Source organism: Carassius carassius, chromosome 14, assembly GCF_963082965.1.
Source record: "Carassius carassius chromosome 14, fCarCar2.1, whole genome shotgun sequence".
Taxonomy (NCBI): Eukaryota; Metazoa; Chordata; class Actinopteri; order Cypriniformes; family Cyprinidae; genus Carassius; species Carassius carassius.
In genome coordinates this window covers 16745033-16764254 of record NC_081768.1, presented here as the reverse complement: position 1 = coordinate 16764254, position 19222 = coordinate 16745033, and the positions used below count along the sequence as shown (strand labels likewise).

The following is a 19222-nucleotide window of genomic DNA, read 5'->3' as shown; positions in this document are numbered from 1 at the left end:
AGGGCTGTCAGTCGATAACAATTTTTAATCTAATTAATTACATGATATTTCTATTAATTGAATGCAATTAATCACACAATAAATTTGACTGTGAACATCCCCACAAAATATTATTTAAATCTATTTTTGTGTTAAATTAGAAACTATTAAGTAGACATTACAAATTGTAGCTTTAGAAATATTTTATTTGAAAAAAAAAAAAAAATTGTATAACACATAAATATTAAGGATACAGCCTAACATCAACCATGGAACATAAAAGTAAATAATTTGAGAAACATTTTAGTATTGTTTGTTCATACAATGAAAGTCATTGGTTCAAAACAGCCTTGTTACCAACAGTCTTCAAAATATCTTCTTTATGTTCCACAAAAGAAAGTTTTGAAAAGACACGAGGGTGAGTATATGATGACAGAATTAACGTTTTTTGGGTGAACTATCCCTTTAATGTTATTATTATTATTATCATTAATAATAAATAAATGATGCTCTAAATAATAAACTAAATCTGCCAGCAGGTTTTGGTAAATGTCTTCATTCGGTTCGTTCAAACTGTTGATTCATTCAGGAATGAAATAAACGGCTCTCTTTATGAATGGGGCTTTGAATCATTGATTCACACGACTCATTCAAAAAGCGGATACATTTAGAAACTAAACACCGCTATGTTGCTCGGCGATGCACAACAGTTCTTCTGTGGATTTAAAGGTAATATATTCTTTGCAAAATTGCAATAAAATATTGTGTTTAAAATCTAACACATTACCAACTTCTTATTAATCAAACTGTTGTATAAAATCACATTTAAACTTGTGATATTCAGGACAAAATCAGCACTTGTGTAATACTGCTCTACCTGTGTGATGTCATGCGATATAAATATGAGACCATAGACTGTTTAAAAACATGGATGTAGTGTCCGTGACATCACCTGTTGGTTTTTGAAGAGCGTTTTTGAAGCTTAAAGCTGGCGGAGTCGGCCGTTGCCATCTTAGTAGCATGTCACTGCGTCACTCCCAGATAATCGAAAATGGGCAAAGAGGCGGGAGCTGGTTGCTGAGACCACACCCACCTAACTCGATGGTGGTGACAGGAGCGGCAACCCACCTGTCTGTCACTCAAGTGGCCACGCCCTTAATTATACAGAACTGTAAGGCTTAATATAATTTAAACGGATGAGTTTAAAAAAATTCACCCCTCTCAAAGTTGTCATGAAGGGCAAAATTAGCTATATAGACAAAACAACACTTTTTGTACCAGGCTGTAAAAAAAAAATCTGCTGTAAAGTTGCTGTAGAGTCTATGGACTGACTCCCTTTTGGAGCCAGCCAGTCCATGAATTGTAGTTTTAGTCAATTCTGTGTTGGTTTCACGAGAGACACCAGAAGGTTACCGCTTGACAAAAACACATACAGGGGCATTGTTAATAATAATAATAATAATAAAAATTGTTGCACCAGTATCTTGAATTTTAGAGCATAACTGCATTTATGGAGTGTTGCCCTGCATCATATTTGTCAACAGTCAACTGTATGCATGTAACTGTAAGTATACAGTCAACTGTGATGCCGACCTTAACATCGCTAATAATGCATGGGCTTCTGCATGTATGAAAGCAGTCAAGTATCAAGTATTATGTAGTGTGTGTGTGTGTAAGTTAACAGCACAGTGCTATTTTCTCTTTCATCTGATGAATTCCATCTTTAGAGTTTATCCTATTTGCACATCAGCATGTGTTCCTCTGATGCATGAGTGTGCTTGAAAAGTTGCTCACATTAGATTTTCTATCATGGTGGGGACTTTCCATTTGACTTTTATTGTTTTTAATCAATAAGAGGTAATGATATTTTCTTTCCCATAACCCCAAACTCTAACCCTCATGTAAACCGTTTTGCACTTAGATTTTCAAGAAATGTTTGTTTAGTTTGTTCATTAAGCTGTATGTAAGGGTTTTACTGTCCTTCACTATCCACATTCACATCTACATACACAGAGATATCTTTTTTTCCAGCTCTGTCTCTGTAAACTCACTTTTCTTTGGGAGTGTTTAGTTCCACAGTAAGGAGAGGCAGGTTTAGCATATGGAAAGCGTTCTGCTCAGCCTAATGACTGCTAATTTCACAGCAAATAAGTCAACAGAGATTCCTTTGAATCACACACCATTTACGAGCGGCCATGAACAGACAGCATTCCTCTGACTGGAGCTAAAACTGGAACTGTCCTCTTATCTACTGAACTGCCACTGAACTGTAGAGTCACAGTCTTTACCTCTAAACTGAACAGTGTGTTTCTGTATCTCACACACATGTAACACTGCCTTACTTTATTCTCAGCTAATGAGACTTACCGGCCTGCTTTGAGCACACACAAACAGAATAACAGCAGAGTGTGTGGTTAGAACTTACATCGTTATGAATTGACATCGTAGTGCACATCTGTCGCTCGTGATTTCACTGTAGAATTAAAATGACAACATACAAAGGTTAAACTATAAATATGATGCTAAAGAAGCGATAACAACTTGCAAAATAACAGGTTGCTGTTTTATCCCTAAAAAGCATTTCTGTTATTGCACTTAAACATTTATTCCTATTAACGTAATTAAGTACTTGTTACATTTAGATATCATTCCTTTTGATATGATTTCAGAAAAATCAATTATTTTTAAAGTGGAAAAAGTGTTATTTCCAGATGAATCGTAATTAATTTTTTATTCTATATTTTCACAAATCTTTTTGGATTACACACCAAATAGAGTTAAAATGATCAAATTATGACTTGAGTGTCTTGTTAATTGTATAAGTCCTATTGGGGACACAACTGAAAAGCACAGGCACTGTTTCCATAGAATAAGCCTGATGCAATTCAAATTTGAGATATAACTAATACATCTGGGATAGTGTGGATCTCTTCTCACCTATCACACTTATACATCTGCGTCTTTCATCTCTGAGCTCTCTGCAGCTCTGTGGATGTGATAGAGTTTATCACTTGCTCTCGTCTGGAAGTGAAATGGATCACAGACACACTGCTGCACATATTCCTCATTAGATAGTTGCAGACCTAAACAGATAGATAATTCCTTCATGCTCGTGTGCATTTGGCTGCTGAATAAAGAACATGGTCGCTATATCTGGGTGATCTTGGAGCATGTGTTAAATGTCAGTTTTGAATATAACAATGAATTTTAGAAGCAGTGATGAAGCACATGAAATGACTAATCGGGACCCCCAGCATTTATCCAGCAATCTTTATGTTTGAGTTATAGAGCTAAACTTTGAGGACATCTGGATTAAGCTTCTCACCAGTCAACTCAAGAGATAACAAATCTTGAAGCCTTTTTTCTCTTAATTTCTCTCTCACTCTGTCTTTCTCCCGATCAGACATTGCAGTGGGATTGTGCTCAGCTGGGACAAAAATGCTTTTACAGTTCATTCCTCTGTTTATAGCTGTTTTCTAACATTTGATGTATTTCCGAATATTCTACTCAAGGTGTTTCTAGGTAGGTCTTGATACCTTTTAGCTGTTGCACAAGAGGATTTGGCTCCAGTGACAGCTTTTTGTACCTTTTTTCTGAGAGTGAGTATTGTTATACAAGTACATGTAACCAGTGAGTTTGCTTACTTGATCAGTTATATGCATATAATGTAGCAAGTTATGCATTTTTTATTATAAAAGAAAACCAAAAAGTTAAATACGTGAAAAAAGTCTGTACACTCCACCAAAAATCATATGCAAGATGAAAAGTTTAATTAAAATTCAAGAGTTTGACATAGATGGCATGCTGTATATTAATGTAATCAGAAACAAATATGCCCAAATAAAGGTAAAAAATAAACATGCCTGAAAATCTTAACAGGGGCAGATATTTCTACTTAATGGAAAAGTTAATAAATGACACTGTTGGAGACTGACATTAAAATCATAGATAAATAATAGCCTGAGTGTGTTATTAGACCAGTGTTTGACAGGACCCCGTGCTCCTGCAAATAGCTGAAATACCCACCAAAAGCAAACCGCACCGTCCCACAATACACAACAGATGAAGAGCCAGAGATGTGTGTTTGTGTGTGTTGAGGACACCTGTCCCCAAAGCTCACTCCTCTCTACGGCTGTCTCTCACACATCCTCACTAATCGCTAGTTTGGCAGCATTACTCTGACAACATTCCAAGGTCCAGTTTCAGGAGAAGAGCTCTCTCACACAAGCTTACACAATTACACATGGACGTACACTCACACGTCAAACACACAGTCATTCTGGGGACTTTATGTCCCTTCTTCTTAACATGGTCTCCGTTTTGAACTTTCATCGCTGTGTTCCAGCTGTGAACTCACTTGCGAAATGATGTTTGGACGTAATACGTGTAAAAAAAAGTGCTAATATATTAAGCAAAGTTCTCATATCTTAGAAGAGGATCTGGCAAATGAAAGCCAAGATAGTGATAATGCAATAGTCCATAATTGATCTCTTGACTTGGACTCGAGCAACTCATTTCATTTAATATCACGTTTCACAATATGAGAACAGTGTAATGCACTTTATTTGTAGAAAAGTTCGATGTGTTTGCAAGTGCAATAGAAATGAAAATTATCAAACATCATTTTGATAGAAACATCCTAATTAAAAGAGTATGCTCTGTAAACAACAAAAACAACAAAAACTGCTTACATACAACTTTACTACCAAATCATTTCAACTCATCCCTCAGTTTAAAAAAAACAAAAAGGATGTGTAGATTCAGTAAACTTAAGTTCTGCATGCAATTATACCAGGATACTGTAACTATCCATAAAGCATTTTTAAAGGAGCCAAATTCCAGCTTATTTCTGGATAGCCAGTAGTTCATTCACCTTGAAAAGTAATCTTACCTACAAATGATAATCAAGATAAAATAAACTTTTTTTTTATCTTTCAAACATTCACATTTATGCTCTGAAAGCATTAGGTGTACATTGTAAGTGGATTACTGTACATGGGTTTTTAAGTCAGAATAATTTTCTGGAGTAATCAGCAGCATGCCACAGATGCTGGCGTTACAGCTTGAGCTGTGTTTAAACCAGAACATTCTTCTGGCGACAAGCATGAAAAGGTATATTTGAGCAGCTCTTTGAGTGTGTCCGCAGTGCCTGCTTTCCTGAAACATTCTGGCATTGTGTTGCAGAGCCAAAAGCTTTCACACAGAATGCGTCTCTCTGTGGAAACATCTGGAATTTGAAGGAGTTAAGGATGCCAAATATGCTGCCACAAAACCTCCATACCCAGAGGGCAGAAATAAGAATTATAATTATGAATCTGACTTTTTCAAACTGTTTTTCCTCTTGTATTCACAACCTCATATTATCTGTCAGAAACAACTGTGAACTATTAATTTTAGGGGCTGCCAGTTGCAGCCTGGGTTCACTTGGTGGCCTATAGGTGAGATAAAACTTTTGGAACTACTCTCTTAATTAGTTACTTAAGGGATAGTTCACCCAAAAATTCAAAATCTGTCATATTAACTCACCCCTTATGTCACTCTATGAAACATAAAAAAAGATATTTTGAGAAATGTGTCAGTGTTTTTGGTTCAAACTTACAATGGAGATCAATGTTTTTGGTTCCCATTGGTTTCAAAATACATTTCCTCTCATGTTAATTTTTTTCATAGAATAAATAGTCATATAAAAAAATATTTATGCATTTAGCAGGCACAACTTACAGTGCATTCAGGCTGTCAAATTTTACCTATCATGTGTTCCCAGGGAATCGACCCCCCCCCAACCTTGCGCTTGCTAATGCAATGCTCTACCACTTGAGCTACAGGAACACTATAGGTTTGAAATTACGAGTGTGAATAAATTAGGACATTTTGGGGTGAACTATCCATTTAGTTTAAGAATAAATAGTCTATTTTTATTTTTTTTATTTTTTTGGTTTATTTAGTCCAAATCCTGAACAAACATCCAGTTTTTCTTTTATTAATCTTTTTTTCTTTTTTTTTAAGTTACAGCTGATCTTGACAGTCAGTAATCATACATGTTCATTGTAATACATTTTTTTTGGTGACAACTCTTTAGTTTACAACTAAGTGAGTCAGTGAGTTTGTTTAGTTCGGTCAATCTGTCAGTATTTGTTTAGTTAAAATTCTGAAAAATTTCAAGTTTTTTTATTTTTACTTAAGCAAGCAGAATTGCAGCTGATCTTTACAGACAGTGATCACATACTTTCATTATAAAGAAAAGAGCATTTTTGACATGTTGTTCCATAGAAAAAATAAGCCTGTGGCTTAATTATTTTAGTTTAGTTTAGTTTAGTTTAGTTTAGTTTAGTTTAGTTTAGTTTAGTTTAGTTTAGTTTAGTTTAGTTTAGTTTAGTTTAGTTTAGTTTAGTTGGTTCAGATTTCTGAAGTGAATAGACATGAAGCCACCTCTGTCGTCAGCCAACGGTAATGAGCATCTGGAACAGTCCTCATGAGTGTCTTACTCTTACCATTCAGAAGACAGAGTTCACATTCTGCTGTGCTGGCATTTAGACGCAATTCAAATTTCCTAAAGCTCTGTGTAAACTTCTGTCAGTATGGTGGGGAGTCCCTCACCCCAGCCAGCTTCAGTCTGGACTTCATCCACTTGTCAGAGGAGTCTCCACGCTGACGCTTCGTTTGACACATCTCTCCTGTCTCAGCCTCTCACTTGCTTGTCATTTTTCCCTTCCGCCTTGCCCCCTCCCCCTTCTCCCGCTTTTGCGTCATAAGCGTTGGTGTCTGCAGTGGCTTTTTAATAGGGGCTGAAAAATGCCGCCGCTCTGCCGTCCAATGCCACAGACTAACGGTAAACATCTTGTCTGGTCAGAGCACAGTGCCAGCCGGGCACACACATGCACATGAAGACATGTTTTTACTTGATTAAATTTAGCAAAAAATAGTCAGTGACTCTGGCTCTTCTGTAACCACATCGAAGGTATTAATTATGCTCAGGCCTCCCAAACTGTGCCTCTCATTGCATACCTCAGACCACCGATGAGTGTGTGTATGTGTGTGTGTGCACTATACACACTAAACCAGCAACAATTACAGAAGGGTCTGGCACAACATGAGTCCAGCAAACACTATACACAAATCAAATGAATTAAGTGCAGTCGGGAGGAGATTTCCTGCACCCTCTGTTTTTAGGTCTGTTTATGCAGAGGGGCCATTTTGGAGTCTTTCTTTTTGGTCAAAAAATATTCAGTGTGTTGACTGAGAATACAGACCAGCACTGGGTACAGAGAGCCATAATTATCTTTACACAACTCACAAGTCAGGGACGTTATGGTTTTAAAGGCCATTTTTATTTTTAAAACTTAATAGGGGCATTATTTGAAGTTATATAATTTGATATATCATTTAAAAAAGTTCTCTGTGGTTAATATATATAACCGTTTTCCACTCTCTCTCTCTCCACCTCTCTCTCTAACAGACCATTATAACTAAATGAGCCATTTGTTGCTTATAGACTCCTACTTTGTTTGTAAAATACTGTATAATAAAAGTATTTTTCCTTTTGAGTTCAATATATTCTACATCTCTTCATCATTGTCTTTGCAAAGACTTTGTGATGTCTGCAGCCTGACATCTGGGTTATTGCAGCAAAAGATGGTCTTTTGAAAGTTAGTGTATTCTTATGATATGACCCCTTTAATTCTGAAAACGATACAGTATATATATTATGGTGCGCTGATTACAGGACCCTGAGGTGTACTCATATACTCTGAAATGCATGTGAGTCATCAGCTACTTTTTGTGTGTTTACTGTGTATACCACATGTAAAGCGGGGAGGGATGGAGTCACTGTGAAAGCTGCAGTGGGGAGGACCAGGTGCCACAGCTATCTTGTGGCCTATCATCAACTTGAACAAACACAGAGATTTTGCATTAGTAATATTCCAAAACCCCATTGGCGCCCACCATTTTGGGTTTTATGCGAGCTGTTGTCAAATGGAATCATTGTAGAGATTTTTCCAAATCTTCTGTACACAAAAACTCATCTTCATCTAATGAACTCCAGCTCCTGTGCCATCAGCATCACACACATGCATAATTTTTGTGTTAATTTTGATGTTTGTTTTGCATCATTTTCCTGATGGAAGATCCAACCACGGCCAATTTGTAATATTTCTAACAAAGGCAGTCAGTTGGTTAGTTGACAGTCTGTTGGTATTTGATAGAATCCATGATGTTATGTGCAGACAAATAGGCACAAAGCATTAAAGATCCGGCAGTATAACTGTGGTCATGGGGTACTTTTTTATCCCTCTGAACCCCTTTAAACTCATCTCACATGTTCCTAAAATATATTTTTTAGTTTCATCTGACCATAGATCCTGGTCCTGTTTGAAGTTCCAGTCATGTCTGGCAGCTGAAAATTCTGGAATTTGTTTTTGGATGAGAGCAGAGGACTTTTTCTTAAAACCCTCCCAAACATCATGTGGTGATGTAGGTGCTGTTTAATTTTTTTTTAGTCTTTCTGAACCCAAGACTCAACGAATTTCTGCAGTTTTCCAGCTGTGTTTTTTGGAGAGTCCTTGACCACTTAAACTATCCTTCTCACCATGCATTAAGATGATATGGACACAAGTTCTCTGTATTTGATTGGAGTGCTTTAATTTTTGATCTGATTGTTGAAATGGGAATTTTCAATGCTTAATCTATTTTCTTACAGGCTGTTTTTTGAAGCTTAACAATCTTTTGCCGCACATCAGAACTAGTTTTACTCCTTCTGATGGATGATTCAGGGAACCTGGCCGTTGTATTAACTCATATTTATACTTCTGTAAAACAGAAGTCATGGCTGAACAACTCTTGTTTGTAGTCACTCTGGTCATCTATGTAACTATGAATGGGAATATATTTCATGGATATTTTATGCATAAGAATTTCTAGGGGTGCTAATAATTATGGCCAGTGTGCAATGGAGAATAACATTTATTTCACAATGTAATTTTCCCACCACTTTCAATTGTTTTACTTCAATTTTGGGTTAAATTTTTAAAAATATTTTGAAAGAAAAACGATGCAGATAAAAAAAAAATATATATATCACAACCATTGCTCATATTTACCAATAATTCCAACTTTTTTAGGTCTCAATATAAGCTTTGCATTTCTGTATTTATTGTGCAGTACTGTATTTCTGATTTCACAGAGCAATGATTTTCAGTGATGGAGAGCATGCCATTGACAGAGAAATTTTCATATGGTTTCCTGCAGCAGCGTACAGCTCATTCCTTCAGGGCGCTTTAGGATGACATCACTCGTGCCACTGCGGGACCAAACACATTACGCATCTGTACATAAACAGATGTCCTCATTGAACTTATTATGCAGAAATATAACCAAAAGTTTATAAAGCGCTTTGTAACATACAGATGACTATGGCAAGATTACAGATCTGACAAATCCCACAGAGCATCTGATTTTGAAGAGTCTGACTGAGGTGCTTGATTTCCAGTGAACCCTGAGCAATTGCATTCAAGCTACTGCACAGTGGGACAACCTGCTTATAGAGTGACATCAGTGAAGGATGACATGCAGGGGAAGAAGAACGAGAGAAATCGAGTTTTTTTGGAGTCAGAGAACCCTGCAAGAATAATAATAAAAAAAGAGGTGTAAAGAATTTAGGGATGCAAAGCCTACCCCTGAGCAAACACAGCTCTGAATCAAACACACCGATTTAGACCTGGCTCTCTCAAACACATTTGTGAAAGGAGCTCTTGGGCTGCAAAGTGAAATCCATGCACATGAGTGCGCACACACATATCTAAAGGCACTGAATGAGTCTCTTCAGAGCTCTGGGGAAGCAGGATGTTCCCCTTCAGGACATATTTGAGTCTTTCAGCTCTAGAGAGCCCGGCAGGACTCCAGCAAACAAACACTCACAGTCACAAGTGTCCTAGTCCAAAACTTATGAAAAGTTTTTTGTGTTATTCTGCACAACATTATTTCTATTATGATGACTAATTTTTCTATTACATTATTGTATTAAATATATATTGCACACACATTTATATTTACATTTTGGGTGTTACTTGCCGTTTCTTTGTAATTATTTGTGACATTTTCTAGCAGTTTCTCAGTGAATATGGTTTCAGAGTATTCTACATCATGCTCTGCGTGAGTGTGTTATACCTGCAATGTATTTTATGATTATTTCAAGTAATTGGTCCCATGCATGAATTGCCAGTTGCTGAGTCATGCACCCTAACAAATTCACAGTGCTAGTTTGATGACTTTTGTATGATTTTGTGCGGTTTCTTTTTTCATACAAATGTCAGTTAGAATAGCTAATTGGTGCCATTAGCAGCTTGGGCTCTAATGACAGCATACGTCATTGCATTGTTAGTTTGGTAATACTTGTAATGCTGTTAATAAGGCTTAAGTTGCTAATGGCACCAATTTGCTATTATATCATCAAATGGGTTAATTAGTGTCATTTTATGCTTATGCTTTTAGGCTTGACCACTGACTGTACTAAACTGGCATTGGAGGACTACAGTATTTTATCTCTCTCCCTGTATATAAAGCAAGGAATTAAAATGTCTCAGACGAGTAAGGAAACCAGTGAGATAAACACAAAATGTTATAACATTACGTAAACTTTTTTTTTTTTTTTTACTGAGTGTAATAAAATTGTCTTTAGCATACATACAGGTATGACATAGGAGCTTAGATTTATTGAGATGGTTAGAAAAGGGCATTTGTTTAATAAACTTATTTTGTTCGTGTATTAAACTAATTATCTGTTTCTAAATTCTGAAGTTTTTTAAAAGTACTTTTTAAATGCCAGCGTTTCAGATAATGATTTCAGCAATTTCAAAACCCATTTTGGCTCACTTTTTCTTTTTTTTTGGTCATTCAAATATTTTGCCTACCTAATTTCAGTGCATCAGTATTCGGCAGTATTCAACACTGAGAATTCTGGAGTTTCAAAATGTACTTTATTTCACTGCATTTCAATCCTTATGAAATTCTCTCCCACACTTGATCATTATTGGCTAAATAAACCTGAAATACTGAGCGTGGCCAGTATTGATTTAAAAAGAATGTGACAAGCGAGCACTGGTTTTGTGGTGTTTATTGAAAAGGTTTTGATTGACAGCATAATTCCATCAGGCACAGACTAATAGGGTGTAAAGGGGTTTAACAGCTCAGAAAGGGCACAACTGAAACAGAACGGAATGTTCCACAGATACAGAGATATGGAAAAATAACACAAAACACTGTTAGTCAACTATTCCATTCTTTTGTTAAACAGAGAGGGTTGCAGATGCTGAATGCCTTTAATTCTGCAAAAGTGTTACCTCACTGCGTAGAGAAAGAAATCTACCTGGAATGGAATGCAATTCTTCTGTAAGAAAACACTGTAAAGAAGCTTTCATCCCTATTAAAACAATTTTAAACAAATTAAAACAAAAACACACCTATATTAAATCTATTCATTTGCCAATTTAAATCTATAACTTTATTTAATATCTTAATTCTAATAAGAGCTGAATGGCACTATCAAATAGAGCTTAAGAGGAAAAGAACAAATGCGTAAAATGAAAGAGTGTCGACATCAGACCAGTATTGCTCAACATCCAGCCACTTCAAAAAGTGCTGGGAGACACTTTGTCCTTTGAAACTGTCTGGATGTTCATTGTAAACATTTAAGTAAATTTTCTTCAAACCCTTAACGCATCTTGGCTCTGCCTCCATCCCAAAACACACAAGCATGAAGGAATGCTGTCCTTTTGAATAAGAGAAGGTCATGGAAGCAAGCGGATGAAGAAAAACCAAACAAAACATAAATACAGGGAAATAAATAATCTGGGTTTGTGACAAGGAGGGAGAAAGACCAGCAGCATTGTTCGATGTGTTTGAAACAATGCAAAAGAGCGGTCAGTAGTAGAGCTTTGGATGCGGAGGTGAGCCAGAGGTTATAGGTTGTGCAAAAAAAAAAAAAACCAAGCTGAGAGCGATCGCTTGCCCTGCCATCCCACACCACCAAACAGTAAACGAATAACTCCACACGTTATGGACAAACACTCAAACACTGCATCCAACAGAACATGATGTCCCTCAGCTGGAAGAAGAAATTACAGAACAACATCATCCATATCTTTAAGAACCCAATCTGAGAATTAAGGTAACGAAGTGCCTTACACATATTTACTCATTTCTCATTCAAAGAAACACCCTGCTTATATCTGTTCTTGATGTGGCCGTATATTCAAACCATACGTCACAATATTAATCTGCTCAACTCCCTCCCAGGCACTTGACAAGTACAAAAATTCAATGGTTTGCAGAAGGAGGGAGCAACTGCTTCACTCGGCACCTGTACAGTCACCTCCTATCAAATCTACAGTTTTCATAGTTTAGCAGCAAGCGAATCATCCTCCTTTTCCCCCATTATATATTATTGCCGGCTTTCTGCTTGAATGCAATTGTCTGAGGACACCCTGAGACACGACCAAGCTATCCCATAATGCTTCGCTTAGATTCGCAGGGCCAGAGACACTCATCTGACAACCATGCACGCTAGAGTTGAATAGCAATAACGGTTCTGTACTCATTAACATAAAACTCAGAGCAGAGAGAAAGATTTTGGCACTTTGCAAACATACCGACCCAGAAGATTACCTCAAAATGTTATTATACATATTAATTAGCAAAAGAGCAAATAAGAGCGACAAACTCATAATATGGTTTCACCATGTATCTATATGCTATGGTAAGTTTTACCTACATAGCACTCCTTCATCATAGAGCTGGATGAAAAGACCACAGCGCTCATAATCAGAGAAAACCAACACTGTTTTTTTTTTTTAAATACTGTATTAAATAGATCTCATGCATGGAAGCCCAAATATGGAGATTTCTTTTTTTTAAATATACAAACATGATGAAAAGTGCTTTAATTGTGAGTCTGACTGGAGTTAAAAAAAAAACATAGTTTCCTCATGAAGACCAGAAGCACTTGTGGTCCTTTTATCATTAAATTCAATACTGAATACTGGCAAAGCAACTACTTGTTTCATGTTTAGAATTCATACAGTAATTTCATAATTTTGCTCTGCTGATATCGCCAATTAGCTTCTCATACATTCTTGTCACTGTAAACTAAGAAATGGAAGAAAACAAGCAAAAATATAATACAACCCATCGGTTGAAATCTTGCACTTCTGTGGTAAATAACTTACAAAATTGAAAAGAAAAACCCTTTGTTTACAGTACCAAAACCCGACTATAATTTTAGACCCCCTTAAAAACCTTACGTCTATAAATAGCTTTACAAATATACATGTTCATTCAAATAAAACTTTTGTTTAGCTTTTTTAAGATTAAATGTTTACATGATCTCAACAGTGTATGCTCACTTGCTTTTAAAATGTCATTCTTTCTTTCTTCTTTAGTTTTTTTTAAGTACACTGCTACCGACTGCAATATGATACATATTTATATCTATATATTTACAATAAAAACTTTAAGATACGTACAGAGCACACAGTTATATATCTTCTAATTAAATCTCACATCTAGGAGACCTTTCTCTCTTTTAAAAAAAGGATGAAAAACGTTCTTTGTGAGGAGTGGAGTGGAGAGACTGGCCATCGGTTTGATTCTCACTCCAGTCAGATATTGCTGTAAAAATATTTCCTGTCCATGTGTGACAGGACGACTCTGTCTGTCGCTTCAGAACCGTGCGGTAACACAGTGTTGATCCGTTTTTTGTTTCCTGTCCAGCAATTTGTCAGTTTTTTTTTTTTTTGGTAGGCACGGAATGGTTTGACCCTTCTGACTGCGTTGCGCAAAGGAAAAAACTAAACTGGCCGAATATAAAAATAGGAATTTTCTTTTCATAGACAAAAAGCTGAATAATGATTTGGAAGAAAAGGAGCTGAAGGATAGGGGCATAATCCGTCCTTCAGACCTGTCAACAGTTGGAAGTCTGAAGCTTCTCACTGAGTGTTTCATGAGATCCACACTGTACCAGGAGCCCAGAGCAGCGAACTGGAAGGTCCCAACAAAGCACCATTTCTGTCCTGGGTCCTTATGTTCGTATGACCCCATTGCTGTGGAGGTGATGTTTAGCGAGGCAGGGCTCGTCAGGTAAAGGGTCGTGTGCAAACACAGAGTCATCGCTGGAGGAACAGGTGCTGTTGGAGTCTGGACAGGTAGGGGAATACTGTTCGAATGGCACTGACAGGTCCAGATACTCCTGATGGATGAAACACACACACATCAGTATTGGCGAGTTCAGGCTAATAAGAGTTAAGGTGTTTGGTTTGCTGCACAAGATCTCTTACATCAGTGGAGGTCATGGAAAGAACCCTGTCGTGATCCTCCACTAGCTGTCTGAACGTGGGTCTTTGTGAAGGGACAGCGTGCCAACACTCACGCATAATCATGTACCTGCACAAATCACACCACAAAACAATACATGCATTTAATATGTGCTAGAATTAAAATATATATATATATATATATATATATATATATATATATTGATGGGCAATAGATGCATCCACGTCATGTTGGAATTACTGTAATTATGAGATTCAAACTTATAAAAAGCAGTCTTGCCTGCTTTTAAAAGTAAAAATTACTTTTAATAACTCGTAAACTGACTTTTCCGAGAGCACATTCACATAAAAAAATACTCTAAGTGATGCCAGCATCAAGTAAATGTAGTTGAGCATTTATCTTTTAATATTTTATGTTTAATTCCTCTAAATGACTATTGTTGATATCTTAATAATGCAAGAATAATCAGAGTAAATGATAAACAATACAGTTGAATAACTAATGTCCTGCTAAATAAACTGCATAATTTGTCCAAAAAATGTTGTGTGTGTGTGTGTGTTTTATTTTATGTTACTTTTATAAATAAACAAAAAATATTTTTTTTATGATTGTAATAACTATTTATGTAATATTATTTTATTCTTAGAGTATTTGAGCTCTCTCTCGCTCTCTCTCTCTCTCTCTCTCTCTCTATAGTATTGTAAACACATACACACACACACACACACACACACACACACACACACACACACACACACACACACACACACAATACTATATACTATATACACAACACACAATACTAAATGATTTTGGCTCAATTTCTTCATTTTGAAACTTTAAACCTTGGAGTTTTATTTATGCGTTTTTTATTTATTCTCTTTTTTATATTTACTTAAACTGTAGCTTTTTTGATTTAATAATTGCACTAAACCGTATTGATTTAAATCTTTCAGCCCTATTTCACAGCTTTATTTTAAGTGAAGAATAAGAAGGTCTTAAGAGTTTTCATGAAACGCAAAGAAGATCAAAAACGTACAGTTCGTGAGTGCAATTTGCAGGTTTGTCCATGCGATGACCCTCCTTCAGCAGTTTAAAGAGCTCCTCCACTGGGATACCTGGGTACGGTGAGCCGCCCAGTGTGAAAATCTCCCACAGCAATACTCCGTAAGACCACCTGAGATGCAAGAGAGGTCAAAGTTCAGAGCAAATAAGTGGCAACAATCACACATTGACAGTACAGCACAAAACATAAGTCCAATTCAAGGATAAATGAAGTGTCTAAACACGCGATAGGCCTGTATATGCCGGTTGTGTTTGAAATAGTAGAGTCACAATACTCTCACTACTCTGCCTGTCTGCCTGTCTCTCTCTAGGGTGTAGATACTTGGCAGATGTGAGAGAGGAGTTTTGTTGGTTCTCACTGAGGCTTATAATGTATGTTGGTGATATGAGACGTGAGTCTATTAAACTAGAGTGAGTGTGTGTGCGCACATATGTGTATGTGGGTGAATGTTATCACAAGCTGCTCTGTTAACTCAGGGCTCTTTTGTTTTGGCCCCATTCCTCCCACGCCACCACTGAGCAGTGCTAATCAAATTAGCCACGCTAAGAGACAACAGGAGCTATGAGCCAGCTAATGCTACCAGGCCAAACACACACACACACACACACACACACACACACACACACACACACACACACACACATACAGTCAGTTAGAAGCCTTATGGGGGCTGAATAATTGGCTCATCATTATATCACTATCCATTCATTAGCTTTATGTTGGAGTCAAATCTCATTTACGCCCATCAGCGTGGTGCTCACACACATACAGAGCAGATCGACTGAATGAAGGGCTCACTGCTCATATATCATAGCATAAGTACAGCCTATAGGCAGAGGCAAATTATATTATTCTATTACTGCTGTCTCAGGCCAACTGTGATTAAAGAGTATTTAGACATATTGGAAAGTGCAGGTCCGGAGTCTGATGAATGGGTGTTCGCTCTATGGAGAGACAGTGTGTAGTATACTGTACTAATCAAAACCTGCTGTGCAAACACAGACACACTGACTACCGTTCAAAAGCTTGGGGTCAGTGAGAATTATTATTATTATTTTTTAATTGAACACATTTATTAATCTATTTAGGGATGCATTCAACTCATCAAAAGTGACAGCAAAGACATCTATAATGTTACAAAAGGTTTCTATTATAAATAAATGCTGTTCTTCTGCACTGACAAAAATATTAAGCAGCACAACTGTTTTCATTGATAATAATAGATAATAATAGAAGATAAGATACAAATAATAACATTGATAATAGTAATAAATGTTTATTTAGCCCTATTTTGAATTTTATTTTGCTTTATTTATGTGTAACAGATTAACCTCAAAACCTTTTCAGCGTTCTCTTTCTGCAAACTGTATGCTGTAGAGATATATAACAGCACCCAAAATACTATCAAACACTCCTTCACAAGTAGCTCCATTCATCACAAAAGATGGATAAAAAGGCACACAGGAAAAAAAAAACCTCGAAAAATGAAATAAGACCCGCCAAATAACAGAGATGTCGATTCGCACGGGTAACGGGACTAATATTATCAGAGGACCTTGGTGTTCGGTGAACTGTGGTAGGTCTTTTGCAGGGGAATTTTGACTTTACAAATTACAGACATGGCCGATTCGCAAGGGATTAAGATCACAGACAACCTTATTACAAAAAATTATTACAAATGACTGGAGGGCACCAGGTTATCCTAATCCTATGCAAATAGGGCTTTTATCACTAAATGAACATATTATGATGACTTCTGAAGGATCATGTGACACTGAAGACTGAAGTAATTATACTGAAAATTCAGCTTTGCATCACAGGAATAAATTACATTTTATAATATATTTAATTTGAAAACATTACTTTAAATTGTAATAATATTTTACAATATTGATATGTATATGTATATGTATATATTATGTTTATTTATATATTTATTATATGTTTATTTGTCTAAATGGTTCCATAAAGAACCTTTAACATCTGAAGAACCTTTCTGTCTCACAAAAGGTTCTTTGTTGTGAAAGAATGTTCTTCAGATTATAAAGAGGTGGTTCTGAATGGAGGTTCTTTGACCGAATGGTTTTTTGTGGAACCAAAAATGTTTTTCTAAGGCATCACTTGAAGAACCTTTTGAAGCACCTTTATTTATTTATATATATATATATATTCGTAGGTATGTATATGAATAGACACACACACATTTATATTCATGTATTAACATATTTATGCTGATTCAGTACATGATTTTTTGTGAATTAGACTACACTATGTTGTATGTTTATTGTTGAATGCAGCATGTAAAAGCACAGAAAGATGTGTTGTCTTTGTTTTATTTAGTGGTTCTCAGCCTTTTAAACTTAGGTCAAATATGTTTTTTTTTCTTCACATCTCTGAACATCGGCTGTGAATTCCAGTGCAGGAAACACTGGCACACTCTCTTGGATGGCTTTGATGCTATCGTTGCAGGGTTATAGTGTTCACTTACATTCCTTTATCGCTTGATGAACTTTATGAACAGATGGCATGAAGTGATGGAGGAAAAAAGACGAGGTATGCATGGCAATGTAAACTCACACATCGCTCTGGTGCGTGTAGACGCGGTCGAACAGTGCTTCTGGTGCCATCCATTTGACGGGCAGACGACCCTGAAAGGACACAGATCAGTGAGAACAACAGTGGTGCTGACCCAGCAAGACATACAGACGCCCAACGAACATCAACAGGCCTGCAGCTTAATCTCCTACTGTCCTGTCTAATGTAAATACACTTCAGCAGTTCACATCAACAATGCTCTCTAATCTCCAACTGTCCCATCCAATATCCAAAAATTTCACCAGCCACACCCCACATCTAAAACCTGCCATCACAACACCTAACAGTTCCATTAAACACATTATATTTATTGCACCATTGTTGGGGAAGCTAAAAAGTCCTACTGTGTTTAATAAGATTTAGCTTTGACTTAGCTTTTTTTAGATTTTGATTTAGCTAATTTGTAATCAGTAATGTACTACAGTTTGCCAGTACTGGCTATAATTTTCAAAAAAAAAAAGCCAAGTCATTACTTTCAATCCCAAATTTATATTCTGTAACAAAAAAGACACAGGAATGAGTTCAGAATTAGCTCTAACTAATCAAAAGGTGTTAAGACCGATGACTCTGTGAACCATTTTTTTAACAAGTACTTCACAACGAATGGAAAACAAGTGTAAACCCCCAACCCAGCCCCCACACAGCTAAGCTAATGTCACGTTACGGAAAATGTAGTGAAGTTACTGTAGCAGCACTTCTAGTTTTAGCTAGCTGGATTCATGTAGCTACTGTATTTCACAATGTACTGCAGGCCAGGTAAACTGTGATGTGTTCAAAACTGCCCAGTACACACCAATACAGACATGTTCTTATTACTTAATTCAAGACAAGTTGCTCATGAAAGCACCTTCAAAAGTTCCTAAACTTAGCATACACAAAATTCAACACCTGCAGGCTTGACATTAGAAATACAGTACCTAACCACATCCTCTGTGTTTCAATCCAGTGCCACCCAAAAGCGCTATCCTTCAAGCACTGAGATTGATAATAGTGTCGACTTACGTTGGTGGTCTTCTTGTAGTAGTCAATGTTGTGCACATCTCTAGCCAGGCCGAAGTCTGCAATCTTCATCACGTTGTCCTCGGTTACCAGAACATTCCTGGCCGCAAGATCCCTATGGATACACTGGCAACACAAACAGAAAGAGGGCAATCTTTTATGCTCAAGTCTGATAAATACACACTATGATGTACACATCTGGAAAATAATAACTGGCATCCGTAGACAGCATTTATAAACTTTATAAACAATTCAAGC

General features: G+C 36.6%; 1 pseudogene; it reads right to left on the bottom strand.

Annotated features, from left to right (window-relative positions):
* Positions 1 to 11072: 11072 nt before the first annotated feature.
* LOC132157174 (fibroblast growth factor receptor 3-like) overlaps positions 11073 to 19222 on the bottom strand; it is a 43856-nt pseudogene continuing 35706 nt past the window's right edge.